The following is a 12234-nucleotide window of genomic DNA, read 5'->3' on the forward strand; positions in this document are numbered from 1 at the left end:
TTCTTGCACATCCTGAGAACCAGGAAGCAGTGGTGAGTGGTGGGCACATGGGGCGGGGAGAGGTGTTGCAGGGGCAGTGACACACCTGAAGCTAACAACCATTGTGAGATAGAATTCTGTTTCCAGGTTAAAGAGCAAGCAATCTGGGGGCTATTTACTGACCAGAGCACAGGCCAGGGGAGTGAAGAAACTCCTTCTTAAAACAATCCACCTGGGACCACCTGAAGCTTGGGACAGTGCATCCTGAAGGCAGTGCCCCACTTTAAGAAGGAGGCAAAAGCCAAGAAATAGGCTAAAAAAAGAACAGACAGAAAAAAATGTGGGCCATTGAAAGTTTCTTTGGTGACAAGGAAGATGAAAATACACCCTCAAAAGAAGATGAAAAAGTCAAAGCTCCTAGATCCAAACCTTCCATGAAAAATATGAATTGGTCTCAGGCCATGGCAGCACTCAAAATGGACTTTGAAGATAAATTAAGAGAGGTAGAGGGAAAATGGAAAGAGAAATGAGAGTGATGCAAGAAAGTCACGAAACAAAAGTTAACAGTTTGAATAACCAAATGGACAAGCTCTCTGAAGAAAACAATTGCTTAAGAATGAGGATTGAACAAATGTAAGCTAATGACTTTATGAGAAATCAAGAGACAATAAAATAAATCCAAATGAATGAAAAAAGAGAGGCCAGCATGAAATATTTCCTTGGGAAAACAGTTGACCTTGAAAATAGAGCCAGAAGAGATAATTTAAAAATTATTGGACTACCTGATAATCATGATCAAAAAAAGGGCTTAAATATCATATTCCAAGAGATTGTCAGGGAAAATTGCCCTGATATTCTAGAAACAGAAGGTAAAATAAAAATTGAAAGAATCCACCAACCACCTCCTGAAAGAGATCCCCAAATGAAAAGTCCCAGTTATATTATATTCAAATCTCCAAGCTCTCCTGTAAAGTAGAAAATACTACAAGCAATTAGAAAGAAACAATTCAAATACTGTGGAGCCACAGTCAGGATAACACAAGATCTAGCAGCTTCTACATTAAGGATCAGAGGGCATGGAATACAATACTCTGGTGGGCAAAGGAACTGGTTTTACAACCAAGAAACACTTACCCAGCAAAACTGAGTATAATCTTTCAGGGGAAAATGGGACTTCAATGAAAAAGAGGACTTTCAGGCATTCATGATGAAAAGACCTGAACTGAATAGAAAATTTGACTTTCAAATATAAGACCCTAGAGAAGCATAAAAAGGTAAGCAGCAAAAATAAATTATGAGGGATGTTAAAATATTAAACTGTTTGCATTCCTACATGGGAAATACTTTTAACTTGTGAGAACTTTCTCAATATTAGGGCAGCTGACAGGAATAAATTTGGACAGAGGGCACAGGTGGGAATTCATTATGAAGGGATGGGATCTGTAAAGCATTTATTGTTTATCTTTTTGTGTGTGGGGCAGTCAGTTTTGGGGGGCATACCCAGGGTCGTGAAGATGGTGAGTGTCATATGTCTGAGGCCAGATTTGGAGTCGGGTCCTCCTGGGTCCAGGGTAGGTGCCCCATGAAGACATCTTTAAAATAAAATTAAGGGGTGAGAGGATTGCACTGGGAGAAAGGGAAAAGGAGAGGTGGAATGGGGCAAAGTAACTCACATAAAAGAAGCAATAAAAAACTTATGGTGGGTCAGCTAGGTGGTGCAGTGGATAGAGAACCAGCCCTGGATTCAGGAGGACCTGAGTTCAAATCTGACCTCAGACTTTTGACACTTATTAGCTGTGTGACCCTGGGAAAGTCAGTACTTTACCCCAATTGCCTCACCAAAAAAAAAAAAAAAAAGCTTATGGAGTGGAAGGGAAGTTGGGGGAGGTATGGAGGAGTGAATGAACCTTACTCTCATAAGAACTTACTCAAAGATGGAATAACATACACACTCAAGTGGGTATCACAATATATTTTGCTTTGTGTGGAAGGGGTGGAGAGAGAATAGTGGGAAGAGTTTAAGAAAGGAAGGGCAGAATGAGGTAGGGGCAGAAAGAAGAAAAACAATTTTGAGGAAGGAAAGGGTAAAAGAAGATGGAAAATAGAGAAAATACTATAAGCAGCAAATAGGATGGAGGGAAACAGCAATAGTAAGTGGGGAAAATATAAGTAGAGGCAAGGGCAATGTTAAGATGAGGATGATGACATTGATTATGGTGGTGGTGGCAGTGATGATGCTACTTTGCTGGGCCATTGTGAAGAAAATTCTTTGTTAGGTATAAGGTACTATATAAATGTTAGCTATTATTGTTGTTGCAATAATCAACCTCATGGGTGTTTTGCAAGGAAATCTCTCTTTAAATTACTATATAAATGTAGTTTAGTATTAAAAAAGATGAGCAGGATGCTGTCAGAAGAACCTGGGAAGACATGAGCTGATTCAAAATAAAATGTACTGTATACAAAATAACAGCAATATTGTAATATGATCTGCTGTGAATGACTTAGTTTTGTTCAGCAATGCAATGATCCAAGACAACTATGAAGGACGTATGAAAAATGCAATCCATCTACAGAGAAAGAACTAATGGTAGCTAAATACAGATGGAAGTATATTTTGTTGTTATTGTTGTTAGTTAATTTTTCTAATTTTTTTTGTCTGCTATGTTTTGCACAACTGCACATGAATAATTTATACTGAATTACTTGAGTTCTTAAGGTGGGCATAGGGAAAAAGGATGAGAATTTGGAACAAAAAGTTTTAAAAATCAATATTACTGGGACAGCTAGGTGGCACAGTGGATAGAGCACCAGCCCTGGATTCAGGAGGACCTGAGTTAAAATACAGCCTCAGACACTTGAAACTTACTAGCTGTGATAGCCTGGGCAAGTCACTTAACCTCAATTGCCTCACCAAACCAAACCAAAACCAAACAAAAATCAATATTTCAATTTGTTTTTACATGTAAGGTGGAAAACTTCTAAATAAATAAATAAGAAATTAACTAACTTACTAAATAAATAAAATTTTTGAACATGACACTCCATCACTCCTATGGGCGTCATGCCTACAGTGGTACCATGCCTGCATAGCTCTGCCCCCTCATCTTCAACTTCATCTTTATCTTCTTCTCTGACTCCTTTCAAGATTAAGTTCAAATCTCATATCCTTTAAAAGTCTTTTTCTGGCCCCCATTGCTACTGATATCTTAATCTTTTAAATCATTTTCCATTTATTTTGTATATAATTTGTATATATCGTATGTGTACCTAATCATTTATATGTTGTCATTACTTTTAGTATGTCTGTTCCTTAAGGGCAGAGACATTTTTTCCTGCCTTTCTTTATATCTATGATTTTTAATACAGTGCTTGGCACATAGTAAATGCTTAATAAAATAATTAATTTAGCAATTAATAAATTACTGACCATAGACAATGACTAATTGACTAGTGATAAGCATAGTGCCTACCAAAAAGTAGGCACCTAATAAATGTTTGCTGATTGAATGAATGGACAACACATTTTAGGAAGAGTTGGCAGCTAAGTGAAGATCATATTTGAAAAGAGAGATATCTGAGACTAGGGAAACAATGTGTTATGACTAAAGCCCAGATCTTACCTTATACATCTGTATTAGTTCTACCCCCTTGATTTAAAATAATGACAGTCATACTGTGAATGTCTAAGCCAGTGAAACTATATTATTACAAGTATATAGATATTAAAATAATAGCTTCTAATACAACTTCTGTTTCCTGCCTAGCACAATGGTGTAATGCTTACATAGATAAGGCCAACATCTAGCCTTTAACATCTTAGGGTCAGAACTAAAGAGAAAATGGGAAGAATATGCTAGAGTTTGATATTGAGCTCTTAAAGAGCTGTAGGTACCAAAATTTTGGGAGACGCAAGAGTTAACATTCAAAGAAGACATTCTTGGGCAAGGAGCAAAGGAAGAAATTTGAAGAGGGTACCAGTGGCTAATATAGAAATATATTGACTTGCTTAGGGACACAGATACATCTTGTAAGGTAGGAAGACAGTGTGACTACATTTCCCCCTTTTCATGTATGTGTGTCTGCATACACATGCACATACTTACTTCTGCCTCTACCTCTTTTTCTATGCATCTTTCAATAAGTACTTGACCCTTTACACAGAATGATGTCCCTCATTAACATTGTTTTTTTCAAAATTACTCGATTCCTTCAAGGTTCTACACCAGCATCATCTTCTACATGTAGACTAGAGCCTTTCCCTCAATTGCCTTATGTCTACTTCATTTGTACACACATATACACATAGATTAGTACATATGTATATTATCCCTCTCCCTCACCTCTAGATTGTAATCTCCTCAAGGACAGATACCATTTTTACTTAAATAAGTATCCCCACAATCTAGCATAGTGCCTAGAACAAAATAGATGCTCAATAAATGCTTGTTGATTGATGACTCACACTGACATATGTGCAGATGCATGGATTCAGAGATAGAGGCCCTAAAATCCATTCACTGAAAAGCTAAGTTCTTTGAGTTTGATAATTCTATCTATCTTTGATATTTTTAGTAAATTAGGGAGATCTTGTTATCTAGGATTCTAATTGTAATACTATACCTCAGGTTCCTAAGAGGTAAGGAAACAGACATACATAGGGAAAAACAAAAACAAAAACAGAAAGACTGGGAAACAGAGATTGGTATAGGGATAAACGAAAAGAAAAAAGTAGAGAGAAGAATGGGAGGAAGGGAAGATAGAAGGAAGAGTAGGTAGAACCGAACTGGATTTTTAAGTTCTTGGTCATGCTATTAGTACTCACCATACTGGAGATAAAGGCTATATAAATCACAATATTCCTATGACAAAAACAAAATAATACCTTCAAATCTTTATTTCACAGAAGAAAAATATAACTCTCCATTTCATTTCCTACCAGAGAGGAAAAAACAAAACAAAACAACAAAAACAAATACAGGGGCAGCTAGGTGGCGCAGTGCATAGAGCACCAGCCCTGGAGTCAGGAGTTCAAATCCGGCCTCAGACACTTAACACTTACTAGCTGTGTGACCCTGGGCAAGTCATTTAACCCCAATTGCCTCACCAAAACAAAAAACAAAAAACAAAACAAAACAAGAAAAAACAAATACAAAACAAAACACTTTATATTTTCTGCCATTTGGATACTTCTTAGAAAGATTTTCTTATAGCAAATAAAACTAAGTAAAATTAGTGGGCAGAATGACCATGTCTGGCAAGTCATGCAACATTCTTTTGCCCTGTTATATCTACATTCTTTTTCTCATCTCTTCTTCTTGGAATACCTAAGTTCCACCCTAAAGAAACCTTTCATATGAAGCATTTTTTGTTCTCCACAGGAACTAGTCCCTTTTCTCCTTAAAACAACAACAACAATAACAAACTTATTATTTACGTTGAATATATTATGTATATGTACATATGCACATGCACATATTTATGTATATGTGTACATATAGACATATATGCGTGTATTTGTATGTATGCTGTTGTGATGGAGTTATTTTCAGTCATATCCAACCCTTCTTGACCCCATTTCCCTAGCAAAGATACTAGAGCAATTTGCTATTTCTTTTTCCAGTTCATTTGAGAGATGAGGAATGGAGAGAAACAGGGTTAAGTGACTTGCCCAGGATCACACAGCTAATAAATGTCTGAGGACAGATTTGAACTTGGGAGGATGAGTCTTCCTCATTGTAGCACTCTATGCAAAATGACATCACCTTACTGCCCCCCCACACACACACAGAAAGACAGACAGACATGAATATGCAGGGTGGGCCAGAATCATGAAGGGGTTTCAATATTTAATAATTCCTTTATTTTTGTGTTTTTAACTTACAATACCATAGCATCATATACAATATATATTATATATATTGTGTGTGTGTGTATATATATATACTTTTGACCATTTATGAGATTTAATTTTGCACACAATGTAAATTCATTCTCTCTATATATAATATTCCCTATAGGGAATATTATATATAGAGAGAATGAATTTTCATTCTCTCTATATATAATATTCCCTATATGGAATATTATATATAGAGAGAATGAATTTACATTGTGTGCAAAATTAAATAGGGAATATTATATATAGAGAGAATGAATTTACATTGTGTGCAAAATTAAATCTCATAAATGGTCAAAAGTAAAGAAAAAATAAATTTCATATCATTATGAAAACATCCTGACTTTTGGCTGACCCTGTACAAATACACACACACACACACACACATATGTGTGTGTGTGTGTGTATATATATATATATATATATATATATATATATGATGTACTTATTCTTATCTCCTCAATTAGAATATAAGCTTCTTTAGTGTTATGGCCATTGAACTTTTGTACTTTATTTAAAAATGCTTAGCATACCACCTGGCACATAAGTCCTTAGTAAATGTTGTTATTGTTTGATAGCTGTCACCTTTTAAAACTTTTTGTCTATTTTTTTTTTGCCTTACAGTCTGCTGTTTTACATTTATTTTAAGAAATAAATAAAAAGTGGACTTACTGACATATTCTTTGACATTTGTGTTTTAACTTTTTTAATAGAAAACACAGACAAGGAGAAAGGGGTGGAGAAAGGAATACTGGCTACAACACATGCAAAGATATAGAAAAGGAACAGATAGGTAGATTGTGTACTGCTTAGGAGGTAGGGCAGAATCTATCCAAGAAAATGTTTTAAGTGGTGATGATATATCTTATAGACTCTGTTTCAGAGCCATGTATCTGATCCTTCATTACTAAGCTCAATTCCCTACCACTGGGGAAAATCATCCATCTGTAGATAATTTTGAGACAGACTGTGATACCAACATTAGGTTCTTAATTATGTTCCTATAGCAGGACTGGGATTTTTTCGGTGTTTATCACAGAACACTGGTGTATGTACCCCTAGGATTAATATCAACAGCTGATGTTTGAATTCATGTGCCACCAAGGAGAAAGTGGTACCACCCATACTGACCATTTGATTTTAGAAGAATTCCGTAACACCAGACTAGCCAAGCCTTAATTTGGGTGAGACAGAGGTGGTCATTGGAGAAACTCAAGCCATTCATATGCAAGTAACATAATTACTCTCTGCCCATTAAGAATGTCTTTATGGTAAATATGCATTACACAATCGCATATATATGCACTTTGAAAAACATCATCATTACCAAACTTTAGCCTTTATTATTTCTGGCCAAATTTCATGTATGATAAAAGATTTATATGAAAACATTGACTAAAAGCCTTGTTGGGTGCTCAAGAATTACAACAATGGCAAACTTTAAGAGACTAGTGATGCAGCTTAGTGAAATAGAATGAACACTGATGCTGGAGTGAAAATATATGGGTTCAACTTCCACTGTCTTAGAACTTGAGGCACATAATTTAACCTCCTCATACCTCAGTTTCCTCATTTGTCAAATCAGGTGGCCAGAAATTATGGCTTCTGAGTTCCCTTCTAGCTCTACAGATAGAACTCTAACATTCCATTTATTTATACACTCACATGCACACATATCTCTGTGTGTGTGTGTGTGTGTGTGTGTGTGTGTGTGTGTGTGTGTATTTCATCTTCTCATTTCTCACATAAGTCTAGATAGTGTGGTTAAGAAAACTATTTCTTTGAGAAATCTTAGTGGCCCAATAGTTAGAATGTGGAATTGGTGTCAAAAAGATTTATGTTTGAATCCTACTTCAGAGATTTCATAGTTCTATGACCTGAACAAGAAATTTTAGCCTCCATTTTCTCATCTGTAAAATGGTCATAATAATAACACGTAAGCAATAAGGTTGTTTTAAGTTTCAAATAAGGTAATGCATGTAGTGCTTTGCAAAACTTTATTTAAATTTCAGATATTATGATTACTTTTTAATTTATGTTACCTTTGTTCTTTCTGGTGTCCTTTTTTTGGGGGGGGGGGCGGTGAGGCAATTGGGGTTAGCGACTTGACCAGGGTCACACTGCTGGTAAGTGTCAAGTGTCTGATTCTGGATTTGAACTCAAGTCTTCCTGAATCCAGAGCCAGTCCTCTATCTACTGTACCACCTAGCTGCCCCTCTGGTGTCCTTTTCAGATATCATGTTGGGCAGCTGGATTTCGCAGTGACCTTTTGAGCACTGGAAATACTAACCACTTATTTATCTACTTGATTTTCTCTGGAACAATAGTACGTTTTTATGGTTACATTCTTTGTTGCTATTGTTGTTTTACTCTCATTTTTTCACATCCCATTTCTTGATTGTGGACTTTATGTTAAGTTGGTCTCTCTTCACCTGGGGTTGTGGTGGTACTCTACCTACCAAACTTAAGGCATTTTTTTCCTGCTGTTTTCCAAATTAGTTTGGGGGTATGCAAGTTTTTAGTTCTTCTAAAGTCATATGATCTAGGGAGAGGTGTGGTCACTGCTGTCTGATCTATGTTCTGGGTTTTGCACAGAAAGGTCCCTGGCATCTCTGCAGCCATGTGCACTAGTACACCTCAATGCCATAGAATCACAACCAGGTTCTATGCTCTCCTGCAGCCAAGTGTTTAGCACTCCTTAGGGCCCTGGACCTGTGACAGGGCTCCTGCTCACTTAAGACTGATTGGTTATAAGTACACTTCTCCACCTTGGGACTGGGACCCAAAACTGCATAAGGACAATAGAATTGTCTAGCAGCTCCAGGTTCTGTGACCAACACAAGCAAAAGGTTCATGTTAATCTCTTTATGACCAGTTGTACAACCCCTTTACCATTTTGGGGCTGAAAGCTCCAGATACTGCTACTATTGTTGTCACAGCTGCCCCCAAAGCCCATGACTGATACTGCCTCCAAGTGTGCTCCAGGCTGACTTGTACCCCAGTGTCATAGACCATTTATGCCTACCTACTAAGGTGTCAAGCTAGAAAAATGTCTTATCCTGACCTTTTCTTGGAGATGGCATTCCAAAATTTGATTTCATATATAATTTTAAAGGTTATGTGAATGATGGAAGAGTTCAGTTGGGGTGTCACCACCTGGCTTCATCCCCTAACTTATTTATATTCATAACTTCCCCAGCATCAAAATGATGGGTTATTAATGAAAAAAAATTGCTTCTGCCATCTCATAGCGGTCTCACCTCTATACCCAGTTCATGATAAGGGCCAATATAGTCAATTAATCATATCATGTAATTAGCTCTTAAAGGATAGTATTGTTAGGAGTACCATGGTCCTGAATTTGGAGTGAAAGGCTATTGGTTCCAATTGCAACTCTGGCCCCAACTTGTATAACATTGGAGAAGTCTCTGATACCACATGGGCCTCATTTTTCTCATGTGTACAATGAGGGAGTTGGAGTAGATACCTTTTAAAAGTCCCTTCAAGCTTTATTTCTGGTAGGCTGCAGGAATTGATTTTGTAGAGTGCCTATGAGAGTACCAGGTGAGGAAAGATAAGTGCCTTTGATGATATCACAAAATGAAAATAAATGGAAAAAAACACATCCATGTTAAAACATGAAGTTTCTTGCACCAAGATAAGAAATAAGGGCACTGAATTAATGAAATCTAGGTAGTACACTGACTTTACAGAAAGATGTTGAGAGAAAATGTGAAACCATATCGGATCATTGACATTGATTTTACAACCAGATATTCTACTCATGAGGCACTAAAGTCCTTTGCTACAAGTGCTATCGCTTTGGGAAGACTACAACTCAAACTTTGTTTCAGTACCTGATGCTGTGTGTTTATGGGGATTATGAGCTTCTGGAGAGTAAAAAAGATCACATCAAGAAGGGGGGGGAAAGAGAGGGAAAGGGGTCACAACCCTCTTCCTCCTGCCTCTAATGTTTGATTTTAATGCTTTCTTAAACCACCCTTTCGTCTGAAAGTGAACATAGTCACTTAAAAAGCAGGCAATCCAGGGGCAGCTAGATGGCACAGTGGATAGAGCACCAGCCCTGGATTCAGGAGGACCTGAGTTAAAATCTGCCCAACAATTACTAGCTGTGTGACCCTAGTCAAGTCACTTAACCCAAAATGCCACACACACACACACACACACACACACGCCAGGCAATCCATATCAGAGGCCAGACTATAAAAATTACAAGGAAACACTAAGTGTTAGTTAATGAGAAAACCTAAGTTTGGCATGCAAATACTAAGCAAATACCTGATGGGAAGGGGAATGTATTTATGCTAGGAGGGAAAAAATTATTCCCTTCTGATGAGAGAAAAAGATAGTCATGAGGATTTAAGGTGCTGATGTGATGATATAGTGCACAGCTGTTACTGTGTCTCTTGGATAATACAAATCTGTAAGGAAAGGAAAAACCCAGAGCTCTGAAAAGAAGTGAGCTATAAACTTCAGCAGTTAATTAAAGGAATAGCTGAGATAGCAGACAACTGCCCCATGAAGAAAGTAATAAGAACATTAATACCAGGAGTTCAGAGGGCTCCATCCAACCCCCACATATTATCGCCATTAAAACTAGCAACTCAAAGCCAAAAAGGTAGCAGAGGTATTAGAAAATCTTGGATTTTGCATCAGAGGTCGTGAGTGTGAATCTTGCTTCCCCACACCCCATCAAAACTAATTACATGTTTAATCTTGAACAAGCCACATCATCTATTTAAGTCATCAGAAAAATCAGGGAGTTGGATTGGGTCATCCCCAATGCCTCTTTCAGTGCTAAATTAATGATCACATGAAGTTGAGAATGAAAAAGAGCTTTAATAAGCATTACAGTTCATAAAGGACTTAACAGAATATGCTGTTTATATTTAGATCTTTCTCCATGTATAACCTAATAATAATGCTTAGTTATTTATAATAAAATAATATATTTCAAGATAAAAACTAACCGAATGGAGAAAATATGTTCATGTAAACTATGTCTTTCATTTAACCAAGCCTGTAGCAAACTGAGCCCCATAAACCTGCTGTCATAGATAAACAATCAAATTTAATATTGTAATTACAAGCCAAGAATCTAGTAGAAACAAGCAGAATCCTGGATGCCAGCCTTGCAAAACTAAACCTAAAAAGGGAAGGGCAACTGTTATAATTGGCAAATGTATGTGTATATATTTATATGTGCATATGTTATATATGATATATTATATGCAGATATAAGCTATGAAAACAAAATAATAGCTATATGGCTTTTGGGGTACTGTGTATATGTTAATTTAAAAAGATAATGTAAAGAGAGATTTTTCAAGAAAATTAGAACATAGAACATATTACTTAATAAGATTTATAGATAGAACAATTTATGAGTAAAAAAGAGAGAGAAAATTTAGGTGTAAAATGGACAATTTTGATTATTTTTTTAAGGTTTTGTAGAAATAAAGAAATATAACCAAGGTCAAAAGAAAAGTAGAAAATTGGGGGGAAAGTTTAAAGAAAATTTATCATATAAATGTCATATCTAAAATATGAAAAGAACTGTCAAATCTGTAAGAATATGAGTCATTGCACAATTAATAAGAGGTCAAATGATATGAATAGGCATTTTTCCAATGAAGAAATCAAATTAATTTATAGTCATATGGAAAAATGTTCTAAATCTAAATCATTATTGATTAGAGGAATGTAGATTAAAACATCCTTAAGATATCACTTTACACTGGTCATACTGGCTAAGGTGATAGAAGCAAAAAGTGACAAATAGAAAAGATGTGGAAAAATTGTGATACTAATTCATTGTTGGTGTAATGAAATAGAGGACTTTCAAGCATTTCTGATAAAAAGATGAGAGCTAAATAGAAAATTTAACATTTAAACAGAAGAATCAAGAGAATCATAAAAAAGAACAAAAAATGAAAGAGTAATCATAAGGGACTAAAAGTTAAACTTTTTACATTTGTAAAAACTTAATTGTGATTTAGAAGCCCCAGCATGCTCTGGCCAGGGCTCAGGCGCCATGCCCATGCACTAGCATAGTGCTCCATCCACCTTGTGCAGACGTCTACATGGGCCTGGCAAAATTATAATGATGAGAAGTCAGGTGAGGGCAGTCAGGCAACCTTCAGCATGCCAAATCTGGGAGGCTTGCCATTCTACAACTGTCTGTTAATTCTGTCAATCAGAGCTGCCAGCCAATTAGCTTTGGGCTGTGTGTGTGGCTGCCCTGTTTCCTGTGAGGGAGGGGGCTTCTGGTAAGGAGAAGGGATGAAATTCGCCATTCTGGTGTATGAGCTGGAGAGAGAGGGGACACAGCTGAG

This window comes from Dromiciops gliroides, chromosome 5, assembly GCF_019393635.1.
Source record: "Dromiciops gliroides isolate mDroGli1 chromosome 5, mDroGli1.pri, whole genome shotgun sequence".
NCBI lineage: Eukaryota > Metazoa > Chordata > Mammalia > Microbiotheria > Microbiotheriidae > Dromiciops > Dromiciops gliroides.